At 41.0% G+C, this 19,619-nt stretch overlaps 1 protein-coding gene across 6 annotated transcripts in view; it reads right to left on the bottom strand.

Moving 5' to 3' along the window:
• Positions 1 to 18,960, bottom strand: part of LOC139409325 (flavin-containing monooxygenase 5-like) — a 29,486-nt gene extending 10,526 nt beyond the window's left edge. Inside the window, exons 1-2 of one of the 6 annotated variants that reach the window (XM_071154295.1) lie at positions 18,624 to 18,947; positions 15,315 to 15,426 (exon numbers count right to left, since the gene is read on the bottom strand). The gene's annotated coding sequence lies outside the window, so the exon portion shown is untranslated. Of the gene's footprint in view, positions 1 to 15,314; positions 15,427 to 17,659; positions 17,826 to 18,623 lie in introns of those variants that run through there. The other 5 variants (XM_071154296.1, XM_071154294.1, XM_071154298.1 and 2 more) reach the window with 5 other exon arrangements.
• Positions 18,961 to 19,619: the final 659 nt, after the last annotated feature.

Here is a 19,619-nt window from a genome sequence, read left to right as displayed (position 1 = left end):
CCATCTCCACAGGAAGGACAGAAGTAGAGAGGAGATTCAGTAACTCATGGAGGATAAATGGAAGTAGATACTGTATACAGACAAGATCTAAATCTATCCAAACTCTCCAATCAGTGGGGTGGGTGTGGCCGCTGGAGAGCTGCTTGTTTACCCGTCATGCAGCCCAGGCTACTGTAGCTGAGGATCTCAACTCCGTCCATATCAAAAGAGGCTGCTGGCAGGAGCTATAGGAGGACGGGCTCATTGTAATGGCTAGAATGGAATCAATGGAGCGGTATCAAACATATGGAAACCACATTTGACATTCCAGCCATTACAATGAGCCCATCTGCCTATAGCTAATTCCATCTGCCTATAGCTAATTCCATCAGCCTCCTCTGGTCCATATATACATCTATACTGAGTTGAGCTGCGATTTGTGTAGGCGGAGTCTACCACAAACTACATGGAGTCGCTATCAGTCGACACTGGGCAATTCCACGGAATCAGAATGATGCTGAGACTTTTCACTTCAACAAACAAAACCAATGATTTAAAAGTTAAACAAACCATACAACTCTATGCACAAGGACTACTTGTAACAATGTACACATTTACTTGAAGAACAGTGCAGATGCCAAGCTTGGTAACAAAATTACAGTTTGTGCTGTCATTCTTTTACCAAATTTTGTATCTGCACTGTTCTTAAAGTAAAATGTTCTGTGAAAATTGATCAAAGTAGTCCTTGTTCATAAAGTTGTATGGTTTCCAACTGGGCACACACTGCTTGAATCAACATTGTTTCCACGTCATTTCATACATAAGTATTCAGACCTTTTACTCAGTATTTGTAGAAGCACGGTCAGGTTGGATGGGGAGCGTCGCTGCACAGCTAGTTTCAGGTCTGTCTCCCAGTTCCTGACACTGAAAAAAATCCCCAAAAGCATGATGTTGCCACCAACTTGCTTCACTGTAGGGATGGTATTGGCCAGGTGATGAAAGGTGCCTTGTTTCCTCCAGATGTGATGCTTGGCATTCAGGCCAAAGAGTTCAATCTTGGTTTCATCAGACCAGAGAATCTTGTTTCTCATGGTCTGAAAGTCCTTTAGGTGTCTTTTGGCAAACTCCAAGCGGGCTGTCATGTGTCTTTTACTGAGGACTGGCTTCTGTCTGGCCACGCTACCATAAAGGACTGATTGGTGGAGTGCTGCAGAGGTTCTCCCATCTCCATAGAGGAACTCTGGAGCTCTGTCAGAGTGACCATCATATTCTTGGTCACCTCCATGACCAAGACCCTTCTCCCCCAATTGCTCAGTTTGGCCAGGTCTAGGAAGAGTCTTGGTGGTTCAAAACTTCTTCCATTTAAGAATGATGGGGCCACTGTGTTCTTGGGGACCTTCAATGCTGCAGACATTTTTTGGTATCCTTCCCCAGATCTGTGCCTTGACACAATCCTGTCTCTGAGCTCTACGGACAATTCCTTCGACTTCATGGCTTGGTTTTTGCTCTGACATGCATTGTCAACTGTGGGACCTTTTATATAGACAGGTGTGTGCCTTTTCAAATCATGTCCAATCAATTGAATTTACTACAGGTGGCCTCCAATCAATTTGTAGAAACATCTCAAGGATGATCTATGGAAACAGGATGCACCCGAGCTTAATTTCAAGTTTCATAGCAAAGGGTCTGAATACTTATATAAACAAGGTATTTCTGTTTTTTATTTTTAATACATTTGCTAAAAATTCTAAACCTGTTTTTGCTTTGTCATTATGGGATATTTTGTGCAGATTGAGGGAAAAAAATAATTTAATCCAGTTAAAAATAAGTCTAACGTAACATAATGTGGAAAAGGGGAGGGGTCTGAATTCTTTCTAAATGCACGGTACATTTCAAAGTGTTTTTTGATTAACATACATTCTCAAGCCTCATTCCCATTACCTATAAGCACTTGGTTACGCAACGCCAAAAGTCATGCATTTCAAAGGCGACGTCCACAACGGAGTGAAAACGCAACTCCCACTTGTGGTTCAAGGCTCCGTTGCGAGACGGACACTGCATACCTTGACATTTTTCTAACTTTGCATTGTCTTCAGTCCAGCCAGAGTCCATCGAAGAACAGGAAGTTACCAAAACAGAGACGATGAAAACGTGTTTTTCAGTGTTGGCTTTATGGGATAGCTAGCAATTTGTAAACAATTCCTATATGCAAGTACTATTTTAATAGTAATGTTAAATAATACACATTGGCTGTTAAGCCAATTATATTATATGAGACTGTTGCCCGTGTAATTTTATTGTGATGGTAATGATGTCTGTTTTCGATAACTGTTAGGATGAGGTTGCTAGCTACAATGGTATCTTCAACCTAGCCTAGATTTAGCTCGCTAACTATAGTTGCTCTGCAGTGCGTTTGTTCATTGTTTAGCCCACCAAGCAAGGAGCTTTTGTGTAGAGATCAATAAGAGGATGTCGAATTTGGTCAACAAAACAATGAATGGCTTATTTGCTACGTGAGGTTTATTTGATCGAATAGAAGATTCATAATGCTTAGGTTGTTACAAGTGTACTGATATAAGTAGGCCATGAGACATCCTGGCAACTGAGAAAAAACACTTTATAGTTGTCTCAAGATGGCTATGCATGTCCATGGTATGAGGCTTGTAGCATAGAATCTCTCTTCATTGAATACAGACGGTTGATGTCAACATGAGACTTATTCTCCAATCCAAAGAAAGGATAGGGGGAGCTAGACAGCCCGCCGTGACGCTTTGTGGACGACGACGACTCCCTTTTTTTAATGTCGGAGAGACAAGTATCTTGTCAGTATATCCATAATCTTTGCTTGCAATAAAGTTAGAGAAACAACTTGAGGAAAAAGTAACTAAACAATATATTTATCCTTGTTATGTTTGTTCCTTTCATATAATGACAAACTGGGGCGTAGGTTTAACTACTTTTAATGAACATATACTTCAGCTAGAAAACTCCATGTTTAGCCATGCAAGGCGTTCTTTAACCCATCCGCCTAGCCTGCTGGGTAACGTAGTCTAAATGTTAATAACACATAACAACACATCTTCTTTCCTTTAAAAGAAAACTACTTTTCTATGTAACTACACATGTCACATCAAATTTGTTTACTCAACCTGCATAACATGCAATTTTCAATAACACATTTCTTTCCCCAAATTGTTTTTCTTGAAAAATTGAATATTTTTTAAATATAGTCTGTCCAACAATACTCTATTGTGGCTCTATTTCTTTTCACGTTAACAAAACATTCAGTCCAGGTGCCCCTTTTTTGTATTTTTTTAGCAGTTCTCAATACGCCTTTCAGGGGCTCTCACAGTCCTTTTTGGTAGTTCTGCTGAAGTGCTTCCTGAAACAGTTTGACAGCGTTCATTGTCAGTCAGGTTGTTCTGACTGAATTGTCCATTTCTAAAGGCATTTGACGCTTCAGCAGTATCCTCTTGATAATCCTCAGTCCCTTGACTGAATGGCTGAAGCCTAAGATCCACTCCTTAGATCCACGCCTTCGATCCTTAGATCCACTTCGTCTCAGTTGTGATCCATGCTCCGTTTGGATCTCATAGGATCGCGGTGCAACTTCTCTCTGCACACACCCTTGCTGCATCCAGGTTCCTGTAGTGACGTCTCGGAGTCGTACATGATCTCCAGGTTTCAGTTCAAGTGTCTTGCACTTTTGTGTCGCTGTTTTTGTTTTTGTTTCTATTTTTTCTTTGCGAGTTTGACTTTGTGAGCACCTCTGGGTGTTAGCAAGTCCTCATGGATGGGTAGGTTGGTTCTGACACGACGTCCCATCAACAGTTGTGCAGGTGAAAGTCCGTTCTGCAGCGCTGCAGTAGATCAGATTTTTTAGGAAATCCTCCTTTCCATCGTGTGCCTTTTTCATCAGACCTTTGACAATTTTGTAGTAGGGTCTGTTGGGTACTGGATGAGGCATTAGCGGCTCTGCTTGCTGCTTTGGCCTGTAGGTCAAACACAGTTCACATGAAGCAGTGGTCTGGCTGATTTCCTGGTTCATTCTTGGCCAGTACATTACTTCTTGTGCTCGTTGTTTGCATTTTTCCTCACCCAAGTGTCCCTCGTGTATTTTCTGTAGCATTTCTTTGCGTAGTGTCATGGGAATGACAATCTTGTTGCCTTTGAACACTATGTCATCCACAACGGTGAGCTCTGCTCTGCACATCCAGTAATCCGATATTCCCCTTGGACAGTTGTTTTTCTGTGAGGGCCATCCTATCAGTGTTGTTTCTGTCATTGTTTGTTTGGTCAGCTGCGGTCTCTCTTTTGATCTGCTCCATTCTCTCAGAAGACACAGGAAGTGATGCTACAATCATGTCGACGTAGGCCTGAATCTCAGTATTTTTCTGTGTGTCGAAGCTCTCCTTGTCGACTGCTCGAGAAAGAGTGTCAGCCGCGAACAAACTTTCCCTGGGTATAGATCATCTTCACATCATACTTTTGCAGTCTGATCAACATTCTCTGGATTCTCATTGGACAATCATTCAGTGGCTTAGACATGATTGACACCAATGGTTTGTGGTCGGTTTCTACTTCGAAGTCTCGTCCGTAGATGTATTGGTGAAACCTTTCGCAAGTGTATGTGCTTGCCAGTAGTTCTTTCTCTATTTGTGCATACCTCATCTCTGCGCCTGTCAAGGCTCTGGACGCATATGCGACAGGTTGCCATGTGTTGTCATGCTGTTGCAGAAGAACTGCTCCCAGGCCAAACTGTGATGCGTCTGCAGAAATCCTTGTGCTTTTCTCTGGATCATAGAACCTGAGCACTGGCTCTTCTGTGATTGTCTTATTTAGGTTTTTGAAACAGTTTTCCTGTTCATGAGACCATTCCCATTCCCTTTTCTGTTCCAGAAGACATCTGAGTGGAGCGGACTGTGCTGACAGTTGAGGTATGAACTTTGCAAGGTAGGTGATCATGCCCATAAAGCGTTTCACATTGTCCTTGTTCTTCGGGCGCTCCATGTTGTTGATGGCTGATGTTTTCCTCGGGTCTGGTTTGACTCCGTCCTCTGAAAGTACGTCTCCCACGAAGGTAAGTGTTTTTACACCAAACTCGCATTTGTTCTTGTTTAGTTTTAGGTTGATTTTCCGTGTCAGGTCCAGCACTTGTCTCACTCTCGCGTCGTGTTCTTCTTTTGTGGACCCCCAGACAATGATGTCATCCATCATAGTCTCCTGGAATGTGCTCGAAGATCATGTAGATTGTCTTGTGGTAGACCTCTGGCACTGAGAGAATCCCATATGGTAGACGAAGAAATCTGTACCTGCCCTGTGTTGAATGTGCATAGCCTTGAGCTTGCATCATCTAGCTTCATTTGCCAGAATCCTGATGAGGCATCAAGCTTACTGAACCACTTTGCTCCAGCAAACTGCGACATTATCCCTTCTCTGGTTGGCAACTTAACAAAGCAATCAAGAGAGAGCATTTTGAGAGATCGCCGTTTTTTTTCACCACAATAACCAGTGAGCTTACCCAGTTCATCAATTTTTGTGATGACGTCCATCTTTTCCATGCGTCAGAATTCCTCTTTGAGCTTTTTCCTCAGTGCAAATGCAAACACATCCTCATACTCAGCCAGTATTGATTCTTGGTCATTTTCAGTCTGTGATGTCACTACATACACTCTTTTCAAGAAATTGAGATTTTCACATGCATTGATTCCTAGAATAGGTTGTACACTCTTTTCCACAATCAGCAGCTGTGCTCTGAACTGTTTTCCTTTGTGCTGTAAAGTTACTATGCAGCTATCTTTTGACTGGTACATTCTCCCCAGTATAACCAGTAACCTTCATTTTCACCGGGTGTATTTTGCTCTTCACCTTCAGTGTTTTGTAGTCATCCAGCGACAACAGGTTTACCTGTGCTCCAGTATCAAGCTTGAATGGTATTATAGTTTCATTCACCTTCAATGGCACAATCCATTCAGCATTTACTGCATTGCATATTTCCACAGAATCAACAAAGAATTCTTCCATCTCCTCGACTGTGTGAACCTTTTTCTTTGTAGCCTCAGCTTTGCTGATAGCCTGTTACTATTCAATCACATATGATATGGTATCTGCTGTTGGCTTGTGTGGGTGTATGTGTTATGCAACATAGCTGACTTGAGACATTGTTTACAGTTTCAGGGCCATGGGCCTTTCACGTGATGGACAAATACAGAATAACATAAAAACAGGGACTGTGCAATGAGTTGCGGGGGACACATACAGAACGTAGACACATACAGAACGTAGTGTAGAGAACAAATGGTCTTTTGTTAGATAACAGGAGCCAGGTGTGTGATAACTGTATCGAGAGTATGAGCACACAGATATTCTACATAACAACGCCTGTCCGCTGAAGCACCTAGGGGGCTGGGACCAGTTCGTGCGCCAACAATCAACGATAGGCTGGGTGAGTTTAAATCATGCCCAGTCCATACTCTGTGACAGGCCGGCTCGGAAGCAGGAACTACTTCTGTCAGAGTATATTATATTAACTTTGTCAGGAACAAGTCAGTTCTCTGTTCTACCCTGCGTGGTGTTACAGCGAACCTGTATATACGAAAATTGCATTTACCACTTATTGCTTAGCTAATAAAAAGTACATAGTATACAATCGGTGACTGTGTCATATTTATCCTGATACCAGATTCGATTGACGCAACCCTTAACTTCTTGACGCTACCCATCAGTCGCGGGATCATTTTCGTCAGCAACCGCTGAATAGCATAGCGCAACAGTCAAATAATATTACAAAAAAATATTCATATTCATGAAATCACAAGTGCAATATTGCAAAACACAGCTTAGCCTTTTGTCAATCCACCTGTTGTCTCAGATTTTGAAATTATGCTTTACAGCAAAAGCAATCCAAGCGTTTGTGTAAGTTTATCGATAGCCTAGCATAGCATTATGTACACTTAGCATCAGGAAGCTTGGTCACGAAAATCAGAAAAGCAATCAAATTAACCGTTTACCTTTGATGATCTTTGGATGTTTTCACTCACGAGACTCCCAGTTGCACAACAAATGTTCCTTTTGTTCCATAAAGATGATTTTTATATCCAAAATACCTCCGTTTGTCGCGTTATGTTCAGAAATCCACAGGAAAGAGCGGTCACGACAACGCAGACGGAAATTCCAAATAGTCTTCATAATGTCCACAGAAACATGTCAAACGTTTTTTATAATCATTCCTCAGGTAGTTTTTAAAATATATATTCGATAATATATCAACCGTGTGTGTAGGTTTTTCAATAACAGCGGGAGGAACAATGGCGGCTTTACTCTGTAGAGCAAAAACTCACTCTGAGAGCCCCCACCTATCCACTTACGCAATGTGATCTTTCACGCTCATTTTTCAAACTAAAAGCCTAAAACTATGTCTAAAGACTGTTGACACCTTAGGGAAGCTGGTTGATAATCTGGTTGATATCCCTTTAAATGGAGGATGGGCATGCATAGGAACAGAAGGGTTTCAAAATAAGAGGCACTTCCTGATTGGATTTTCTTCAGGGTTTTGCCTGCAATATCAGTTCTGTTATACTCACAGACAATATTTTGACAGTTTTGGAAAGTCCATTATCAAGTATGTCACAGACTATCCTGTCTTTCACTAGTGAGTCTTTCAGATTTTCAAATTCACATGTTTTGCTCAGTGTGTTCAGCTCAGCCAAATACTGGTCAAAACTGACTCCGTTTCTGATCCTGAGAGAGAAACTTGTATCTCTCAAACGTGACGTTCTGGCTTGGTACAAAGTACTCCTCAAATTTAGCCATTAGCACAGTCAATGTCAAGTTTGCCTCGTCTTGCTGAAAGCTATTGTAAATGTCCAATGCATCCTCTCCAATAACATTCAGAAAAATGGACGCTTTCAATTTGTCATCATCTACCCTGCACCACTGGCTGCTAGGTAGATATTGGATCTCTGCTTGAAACGTTAACAATTGTCAGCTAAATTGCCTGTTAACTGCATAGGGGTAGGAGGACTAAGCCTATCCATGACGGAGAATAGGAACAGTGTCAATTTCTCTTACTTCAGTATGTTGCTCATCAACATGCTCGTCAAGATTCCGATGCAGCCTCGCTCTCGCTGCTGTCACTCTCGCTGCTGCGGCTCATTGTCCTCACTCTTGCACGGTAGCATCTTTGACTACTCACGTCACTTGACTTGTGGTAGAATGTTTAATTTTCATCGCGGAAATTTGCAGAGTTACTCCTTTCTTTTGTCTGTCTTGTCATAGCAACTACCAATCTGACACCATGTTATTTTTGTTCCTTATATAATGACAAACTGGGGTGTAGGTTTAACTACTTTTAATGAACATATACTTCAGCTAGAACTCCATGTTTAGCCATGCAAGGCATTCTTTAACCATCCGCCTAGCCTGCTGGGTAACGTAGTCTAAATGTTATTAACACATAACAACACAATCCTGTCTCGAATTAAAAGGCTATAATTTGAAATCTCCCAAAATAAATGCAATCTCTGACAAGAGACTGGCTCTGTGTTACAAACACTACACTTGTCCGTTCAGTAGCGGGGCAAGACTCCTTGAAGATGAGGTACGGCGTAAGGAATTATATCACGATGTGAACATGGCATCAGCATCATTCGGTTATCGTAGAATTGCCCTTCTTGTAAAAATGTCAATTATTGAATGCCTATCTTGTTCCTATGTAACTGAGCTTTTCTTAGGGTGCTGAAATCTGTAATTTTTTATAAAAGTATAACTTTTTTGTTTGTTTAACAAAGAAGGAGCAGCCTGTCATTGCACAGCAGATTCAAAAATTAGGGATTCCAATGTCAACTGACAACACTATATCAATCAGGACAAGCACAGGTACACAGTAAGCACTAAAGAATGGATACTTTTATAAAAGTATCAAGTGGTAGAGCACATTTGAAGTCGTAACTTCGTACTCCATTGGAAACAGTGAATTACGGGGTGCAATTTGACAGACGTCACATAAAATGATTTCAGCAACCAAAGAAAAGCCCATAGTTGCACAGGACAAACATAGGTACAAGGTAGGCTATACGCATTAAATAATGGACATTTTTACAAGTATCAACTGATAGCAGCTCGAATGAAATTGACAGTGGTACACTCTGCCGACACTCATCGTAACTCAACTCAGTAGAGACAGAGTACAGTCATGACCTAAATTATTGGCACCCTTGATAAAGATGAGCAAAAAAAGACTGTATAAAATATATAATACAAATACTGAGCTATGATGCACATTTTGGGGGGGGAAATTATATTATTTTATACTAACCCACCACTGGTGTGTGCGTGGCTATTTTCATGTGATCTGACCATAGTACCGGTTCCAATCCAAATGCCATTTCTTAATTTTTTATTTAACCTTTATTTAACCAGGAAAAGCTCACTGAGACCCAGAGACTCTTTCTCAAGGGAGACCTGGCCAAGAAGGCAGCAACAATCAATACATTACATAATTAAAACATATAACAATACAATAACATGATCCAAAATGCATTTACACTCCTCTGTAACAGAGTCTCCCATCAATATTTTAAATTCAATCAGTGGCACTAACATATCTAGATGAAGCATGGATTGTAGATTATTTCATGCGTCTGGTGCACAAGAAGAGAAGGCAGTCTTGCCTCATACTGTGAATGTCCTGGGGACTTTAAGTAGCAACCAGCTAGCAGACAGGGTATGGTAACTGCTGTTGGTGAAGGAGACCAGACTACAGAGGTAAAGAGGGAGTTTAGGGCTTTGTAGATGAACACATACAAATGTATCTTTTCTGCGCATATAAAGTGAGGTCCAAACTACCATTTGGTACAATGTGCAATGGTGGGTGAGTGACTTGGCATTTGTAACAAAGTGAAAGGATGCATGATAAACAGAGTCCAGTCTCTGTAAGATGGAGGAGGTTGCATGCATATACAACAAGTCACCATAATATATTACAGAGAGAAAAGTGGCCTGAACAAGCTTCTTTCTAGCCATAAGCGGGAAGCAAGCCTTATTACAAAAATAAAAATCCAATTTCAATTTAAGCTTTGTAACAAGATTATCGACATGAACTTTAAAGGACAACTTGTCATCACCCCATACCTAGGTATTTGTAGGATGACACTTTTTTTAAATGGATAAGCCACCAGATGTGACAATGCTAACGTTCTCTGGCAGAGTTCTAGCTCTGGTCAGGAATTTAGTTTTTTGTAGATTCAAGACCAGTTTGAGACCATAAAGGTAGGCCGGCTGTGACTGAAAAGCAGTCTGGAGCTCTTCAACAGCCTGAACCAGAGAAGGAGCACATGAATATACACTGCTCAAAAAAATAAAGGGAACACTTAAACAACACAATGTAACTCCAAGTCAATCACACTTCTGTGAAATCAAACTGTCCACTTAGGAAGCAACACTGATTGACAATACATTTCACATGCTGTTGTGCAAATGGAATAGACAACAGGTGGAAATTATAGGCAATTAGCAAGACACCCCCAATAAAGGAGAGGTTCTGCAGGTGATAACCACAGACCACTTCTCAGTTCCTATGCTTCCTGGCTGATGTTTTGGTCACTTTTGAATGCTGGCAGTGCTTTCACTCCAGTGGTAGCATGAGACAGAGTCTACAACCCACACAAGTGGCTCAGGTAGTGCAGCTCATCCAGGATGGCACATCAATGCGAGCTGTGGCAAGAAGGTTTGATGTGTCTGTCAGCGTAGTGTCCAGAGCATGGAGGCGCTACCAGGAGACAAGCCAGTACATCAGGAGACGTGGATGAGGTCGTAGGAGGGCAACAACCCAGCAGCAGGACCGCTACCTCCGCCTTTGTGCAAGGAGGAGCAGGAGGAGCACTGCCAGAGCCCTGCAAAATGACCTCCAGCAGGCCACAAATGTGCATGTGTCTGCTCAAACGGTCAGAAACAGACTCCATGATGGTGGTATGAGGGCCCGACGTCCACAGGTGGGGGTTGTGCTTACAGCCCAACACCGTGCAGGACGTTTGGCATTTGCCAGAGAACACCAAGATTGGCAAATTCGCCACTGGCGCCCTGTGCTCTTCACAGATGAAAGCAGGTTCACACTGAGCACATGTGACAGACGTGACAGTCTGGAGACGCCGTGGAGAACGTTCTGCTGCCTGAAACATCCTCCAGCATGACCGGTTTGGTGGTGGGTCAGTCATGGTGTGGCATTTCTTTGGGGGGCCGCAGAGCCCTCCATGTGCTCGCCAGAGGTAGCCTGACTGCCATTAGGTACCGAGATGAGATCCTCAGACCCCTTGTGAGACCATATGGTGACCATCCGCCACCTCATCAGGAGCATGCCCAGGCGTTGTAGGGAGGTCATACAGGCAGTTGGAGGCCACCCACACTACTGAGCCTCATTTTGACTTGTTTTAAGGACATTACATCAAAGTTGGATCAGCCTGTAGTGTGGTTTTCCACTTTAATTTTGAGTGTAACTCCAAATCCAGACCTCCATGGGTTGATAAATTTGATTTCCATTGATAATTTGTGTGATTTTGTTGTCAGCACATTCAACTATGTAAAGAAAAAAGTATTTAATAAGAATATTTCATTCATTCAGATCTAGGATGTGTTATTTTAGTGTTCCCTTTATTTTTTTGAGCAGTTTATAACTGTATCATCTGCATATAGATGTAACTTTGCTGGTTGCATCCTATTTCCCAAAAGGCCTTTGATAAATCCACTAACAGATGCATGCATGGCTGCCAACTTTTTGAAGAAAGCGTGGATTGAGATTTGCTATGTGAATTTCATTGCCCCCTGGTACAACCCCTAAATGGAAAATGTGACTGTTTTAAAGCTAATTTCCTGCAATTCTACGTATTTTAACATGGCCTAGGCGTATGAACATGGTGGAAATTTAAAAAATAAATAAATAATTAAAACAGAGGCCAGGTGTTTTCAGGGGTTTTTGAGCATTAAATTAACACCCAATTCAATGACTTTGTTACTTTGAGATTTGGGGGGGATGAAATTTAAAGAATGCTAATATTTGTTTAAATATATTTTTTAGGTGGTTTGACAGTTTATTCAGACAAATGAGATAGGGAGACAGGCAAATGCTAGAAATAGAGGGAAGGTTGGAAGCAGGGACTGATCCCTGTTCTCAGGTGGAATGTTGTATGTGACACGTGCCAGGAGTGTTACCACTACACCAAGGCTCTACATGGGAAATCATCAGATTAATGGTTGATGGCAGTGGGCAACCAAATCATAGATTGCAGTCTACTTGTTCATAGACTGCTTTTAAGGTAAGGACACAAACATTTTGTCATTTGGGTGAACTATCATCTCTGCCTAGCATGTGCACAATACAAAATGTAAACAATTATATTTGATTCCCGGACCATTTAATATACAAAGCTTATTTATATGACATATTCAAAACTGGCCATGAATGGCTGCAATAATTCATAGCTTCATATAATTAATTTTCAAAGACACAAGTAGGCATATTAGATTTCAAATATGTGATTACACTGGCAAAATTGGGAAGACATGGAATAATAAAATAAGTGTGGGAAATAAGTGTTCTTGCTGACAAGAACAGTAATTACCCTATATTTTAGCCCATTGAGAATGAGAATTGTTCCACTGCTCAGACTAAATAAAGTAAATAGATAATCAAATTTCTTGAAGACAAAATTACAAATCTGCCCTTACACCCTAACCAAATTATTTTTCTATTAATTGTCCCTCCTCTAGAATCAAACTTACACTTTTCAGTTCACAATCAGTTAGACAAAAATTTTCATAGTTACAAATCAGGTCACTCTACCAAATTTCCCTGCTAAAACGTGCTGTATGTAGGTCTGTCTGCTGCCTTTTCATTGTCACAGCCTAAATGCCAATCACCAAATGAGGGGACTAATGCAAGTGGATTATATCAACTTTAGTACATGCTGTCAAAAGGCTGCATTCTGCAATAGGGACTGAAGTAACAGCAACCAAATTGTTGACAACATTTTACACTGAACAAAAATATAAACGCAACATGTAAAGTTTTCCATATGCACAAAAATCTTATTTTTCTCTAAATTTGTGCATACATTTGTTTACATCCCTGTTAGTGAGCGTTTATCCTTTGCCAAGATAATCCATCCACCTGACAGGTGTGGCATATCAAGAAGTTGATTAAACAGCATGATCATTATGCAGGTGCACCTTGTGCTGGGGACAATAAAAGGCCACTAAATATGCAGTTTTGTCACAGGACACAATGCCACAGATGTCACAAGTTCTGAGGAAGCGTGCAATTGGCATGCTGACTGCAGGAATGTCCACTAGAGCTGTTGCCAGAAATGTTATGTTCATTTCTATACCATAAGCTGCCTCCGTCATTTTAAAGAATTTGGCAGTACATCCAACCAGCCTCACAACCACAGACCACATGTAACCACGCCAGCCCAGGACATCCACATCCGTCTTCTTCACATGCAGGATCATCTGAGACCAGTTACCCGGACAGCTGATGAAAAAGAGGAGTATTTCTGTCTGTAATAAAGCCCTTTTAACTAATTCTGATTGGCTGAGCCTGGTTCCCCTATGGATGGGCCTGGCTGCCAAGTGGGTGGGCCTATGCCTCCCAGGCCCACCCATGGCTGTACCCCTGCCCAGTCATGTGAAATCCATAGTTTAGGGTCTAATGAATTTATTACAATTGACTGATTTCCTTATATGAACTCTAACTCAGTAAAATCATTGAAATGGTTGCATGTTGTTTATATTTTTGTTCAGTATACACAGCGGCCTCATTTAAATCTTGGTGGGGCAAACAAACCATTTGTTTTTTTAGTTGCCAGCAAAGCTACTACACAAGACAACACTAAACAATACATTAATTGCACTATAACGGTGACAAACGGTGCCACAAACTATTAGGGGCTGCATAAAGCTGTCCCAACAGCAGAGCTTTCCTTCAGCACCATGGAGTGAATCTTTACCACCGCTACACCTGGATATCAGCTGAGTCTTGTATGTTAGCGAAACAGTTCATTCAGCCTCATTTACTGCCTTTTTAAAAGCCATTGCTGATATGGCTAACTTGCTTAAACAAATGTGGTTACTCTGGACTCCTTGTGGATTTGAGCAAGTTGATAAGAACCGCATTCTCCTTCAATAATAACAAACAGCATAATGAGTTTTGACTTTTGAACCATACACAAACATTATTACATGTATGTTCAGTAAATTCATGTTTATTCTTATATCATTAACACGTAGCATTAAGTATAAGCAAGTGCAAGCAAACGAGCTGCGACGAGGTCGGCCTATTCATTCATCACTATCAAAATGGACACAGACAGAAATTGAGACAGATGTTAGTTCAGATAAATTCAGCAACATGAGGCCTTGACTCCTCTTTAAGTCACCACACACACACAGAGAGAGAGAGAGAGAGAGATAGAGAGAGAGACTTGGTTAGCCTACCATTTGAAGTATTTTAGGAAGGAAAATACAATCATGAGGATCCACTTTTATATACAATATACCGACACACAGACCGCACATTGCGCAAACAAAACAACCCTCGCAATATCAACTGGAATTACATGGGTCTATTACTGTACTTTTTGTTGAAAACAAATATTTGAATTTAAAGAGACTGTCACTGGCAAACATGGCTACAGACCCAACAACATTATATAGTATCTCCTCCTCGTAAAGAAATACACAAGATAATTATTATACACAAAGTAAGCAAAACTATGAAATCCTTCCAACTTTGCCTAAAATCAGGAAGACACTAATGAAATAGACATATATAACAATATGCCTATAACAAGTGAGATGCACAAACTATGGCTTAAGGGAACGATGAGTGGATAAGAGCCTATCCCTAATTTCGATTAAGACATTAATGAATGAGATCAGATGGACGTGGTCAATATAACTATTTGTTCAGCACTTTTGAAATGTACAGCGACAGAATTGAGAACATGGGCTCTTCTTACAGTATTCTCCCTGTAAACCAAGTCAGAACCAAATGATAAATAAAGGGGGAATATAGGCAGACAGAGAAAGCTCTTACAAAATTGGATAATGACATTTCTCTAATTCAGGCTATAGGTTACATGTGCACCACCAAGTCAAAGCAGTAGGCTAAGTTCTGAGGGGAAAGGGATCAAATGATTAGGGTGAGGCACATGGGCTATTAACAGCTTACTACACAACATACACTTATTATTACTTTCTTAGCTATAGTATACATATCTCCCTGGCATATTACATAATTTATGCAGCAGCATACAATACATTTTTGGACTTGTTGTGCTCACTTGAACAGGAAGATGGAGTGGAGGTCTTTCTTGTGGGCAAATGTTGTCATCAAACTTCGTCATCAAAGTCTGGCCTTCCCTGGATGTATGATGCTTTCAAGACAACTGGGAACTAAAAAAAAAACAAGGTTGAATCATGACATCAGTGATGTTCAGGTTGGGGCTCTAGAAAGAGGCCCAAGTTCCCGACTTGGAATTCTGAGTATTCAACCTTTTCAAAACTTATTTTCCTAGTCGGAGCTATTTTTTCCCCCCAGAGTTCCCAGTTGTCTTGAACTCACTGAAGTCTGAGATTTCCCAGTTCCGAGTTTCCAGTTATTTTGAACACGGCAGAAGTCATGCTGGAATGACAGCATGGCCAATGTATTCAACCTTTTCTGTCTCATGGTGTTGCATGTTAATGTTTATCCTTATAAGCTTGGAAAAGAGACCCTTTCAGATAGGTGTTTTAAATCCTTGAACCCAGACTTGGACCACACACCCTCTCCACCGAATAGCAGGCAGGGGAAGCAAAACAGGGATTGCTTTGCAACGTTTGCAGTTTGCCACTGATTCATTCAAAACCACTCGTTGTTGAATTTGCAATTTCCTACTTGGTTTTATCTATAATTTCTCTTTATATGAGAAGGATTGAAAAGGATTTGCCAGTAGATTGTCGACGTGATTCATGAGGATGACTGCGTGTCTAAGCTTTTTTAATATACATATATATATTTTAGCTAAGATTGGAAGTATGATGTATCAGTCCAATCAAAGCTATGGTAACAGAACACTGAGCCAATCACGGCTCAAATAGAGAAGATTAACAAAGCCTACACTCTGTATTTTCTGCTGGCTGCCCCTCCTCCACAGAAAGCACTGAGCTAGGCTGAAACACCTGCATTTTGGAGTTGCCTAAACAGGTGGGGCTCAAAACACCTGTCCTGAATGACGGGTCGCCACTAAGCATAAATAAAACAGCGCTACACTTTTTATTTTTCTAAACTCAGCAGAGAACATTCTCTCGCTCCATTCTGCTCAGCTCTAATCTTGAGAGGCGTGTCTTTAAAACATGCATCCAATCCCCTTGATCCCTTACATAACTAGACCAATCACATGCTTCAATGTGCAGAGGTTCACAGTACTGTGGCAAGACAGGACAATAAACTTTTTTTCTATTGTATGTTGACTGTATGTTTGTTTATTCCATGTGTAACTCTGTTGTTGTTTGTGTTGCACTGCTTTGCTTTATCTTGGCCAGGTCACAGTCTTGTTCTCAACTAGCCTACCTGGTTAAATAAAGGTGAAATAAATAAATAAATAAAATGACAGCGTTGCAGGCGCAGATGCTCAGAGAAGAGCGTCAAATGTATGTCTCATCCTCTCGCCTCGCTTCCTTCTCAAATCCCATTGGATGAGAAAGTCAGAAGTCCCACTCCAAAGGCGAGTGACTTATTTTAGAAGGTATTGTTTTGAATTATAATGGCCCAACCAAAGCAAGCTGGACGGGCGGATTGTCTAGTTTGACACCTCTCAATTATTACAGTAGAGTTGTTGACCAGAGGATGCGCCTACTCTTGACATGCTTCACTTCACTTGAAATTTGCATTACCAAAAAAAATCGCTCCGCTAGAAAGGTTCTCGCCGTTCCCTTGCCACAATCCCCTGCACATTCCTCCGTGTGCACATGTTGAAAAATAATGGGGGCGGACCCTCGCCTGCTGAATGGCAAATATGCATAAAGATAGTGCAATTAAGATATGACGTCATCGTTTGAGCACTATCCAGACTTTTTAAACTATGGTTCAATAAATCAGCACAATCAACTTTTTTGAGATATGGACTATCCTGCTAGCATACAGTCCACTACTCTGCCTGTCTCGTCCTTTCCACCCGCCTTGCTCTGCTTGCCCGCCCGCTTCTGGTGAGTGGAGTTCGTTTTGCAAGGCCCGGTGTATCGGTTGGGTGGAAATTCACTTAAGGACCAATGGAATGGTCTAAACCCCGAAACTCCGCTTACCCGAGGCACCTGGCCATGCTAAACGATCTCCAACCGGTTTTTCGATTCAGTTGTTTTGTGCCTGTTCTTCACACGCTTACTCGCCCGCTCTCATTGGCTAGAATATCCCACCTGATCTCGCCTCCTGACTGCCTTCCATAGTTGAGGACATGTATTTCCATTGTTAGAGGGGTCACTCGACTATCTTGTCAATATAATAAATAATTGGAATAGCTAGATTTTGCTGTCTATTTTCCAAGAACCTGTTTGCGAAGTTATTGTTAACGTTATAACGCAAAATAAGACACTGTTATATTTACATTGTTCTACGATTAAAGTACGACTTCGAATAAAACCGTGGTCTTACCTCGTATTATCCCGAAAAAAATCTGCAAATAGAAGTTCAGGTAACTTGCTTGTTGAAACACAAATCGTCAAAGGTATAAAGTTGAGGGCAGAGTCTAATGGCGTTTATATAATCATTGGCGGGGTGCCTGCTTGTGTTAAGGTCCTTGCTCTCCGGGATTCTTGGGAAGTCCCAAACCACATTGAAGTTGAAATGTAACATGGCAGTTGTTACATCAATTTTTGGACCTATTATATTAATTATATGTATCAAATCGAATACAATTGTATTTGTCACATGCGCTGAATACAACAGGTGTAGTAGACCTTACAGTGAAACGTGTACTTACAAGCCCTTAACCAACAATGCAGTTAAGAAAAATAAGTGTTAAAGTGTGTACTAAAATAAACTGATGTAAAAAAATAAAGAAATAATAGAAAAATAACAAATAATTAAAGAGCAACAATAAAATAACAGTAGCGAGGCTATATACAGGGGATACCGGTTCAGAGTCAATGTGCGGGGGCACAAGTTAGTCGAGGTAATATGTACATGTAGGTATCAATATAACAATTGATTCTTGAATAATATAACTTATGCCTCACTGTCCAACCACATCAGAACCCTAAATATAAGCTTGTATTACTCCAATGTCTGTAAACAAAGAACATGTAAAAGCCTCAAAATATGGTAAAACTATCATTTTTACATCATGGATGGTCAACTCTTGCATTCATAGCGCTGGTCCCACCTGATCTCGCCTCCTGCCTGCCTTTCATAGTTGAGGACATGTATTTCCATTGTTAGAGCGGTCACTCGACTATCTTGTTAATATAATAAATCATCTTTGGAATAGCTAGTTTTTGCTGTCTATTTTCCAAGAACCTCCTTGCAAAGTTATCGTTAACGTTATAACGCATAACAAGACACTGTTATATTTACATTGTTCTATTATGTATGACTTCGAATAAAACCGTGGTCTTACCTCGTATTATCCCGAAAAAAAATCTGCAAATAGAAGTTCAGGAAACTTGCTTGTTGCAACACAAATGGTCAATAGTGTGAAGACCCTGGGTTTATAACCGCGGAAATCGGTTCTGCCGCGCGAACATGCTTTTGCATCACAATCGATAGCGCGCCGGACCTCGGGCTCGAAGGTCGAGGGTTCGAGATCTGCTCCCTGCTGTTTCATTACATTGGTGTCAGATGTGATCGGACCTTGCATCCACGACAGTGCGTGTGCTTGGCATGTGAGCGCGTTCCTGTAAGACGTAGAGCCGCAAGCTCGCACGAGGACGCACTCTTTGAAAGGAGGGAGTAATGTAACGACCCTGGGTTTATAAGCGCGGAAATCGATTCTGCAGCGCGAGCATGCTTTTGCGGCACAGTCGATAGCGCGACGGACCTCGGGCTCGAAGGTCGAGGGTTCAAGACCTGCTCCCTGCTGTTTCGTTACAATATCTAATGTTGAAGGCAGAGTCTTATGGCGTTTATATAATTAATTGGCGGAGTGACTACTTGTGTAAAGGTCCCTACCACATTGAAGTTGCTACATCCAATTTTGGATTTATAAATTAATTATATGTATCAAATCGAATACAATTATATTTGTCACATGCGCTGAATACAACAGGTGTAGTAGACCTTACAGTGAAACGTGTACTTACAAGCCCTTAACAAACAATGCAGATAAGAAAAATAATTGTTAAGAAAGTGTTTACTAAAATAAACTGATGTAAAAAATACAGAAATAATAGAAAAATAACAAATAATTAAAGAGCAACAATAAAATAACAGTAACTAGGCTATATACAGGGGATACCTGTTCAGAGTCAATGTGTGGGGGCACAGGTTATTCAAGGTAATATGTCCATGTAGGTATCAATGTAACCATTGATTCTTGAATTATATCATTTATAAAGCCAACTGTCCTACCCCATCAGAACCCTAAATATACATTTGTTTAGCTGCCCCGCTTCTA

This window comes from Oncorhynchus clarkii, chromosome 5 (assembly GCF_045791955.1).
Source record: "Oncorhynchus clarkii lewisi isolate Uvic-CL-2024 chromosome 5, UVic_Ocla_1.0, whole genome shotgun sequence".
Lineage (NCBI taxonomy): Eukaryota > Metazoa > Chordata > Actinopteri > Salmoniformes > Salmonidae > Oncorhynchus > Oncorhynchus clarkii.
Note: the sequence above shows the minus strand (reverse complement) of the source record. Positions and strands in the feature narration are given on the sequence as shown.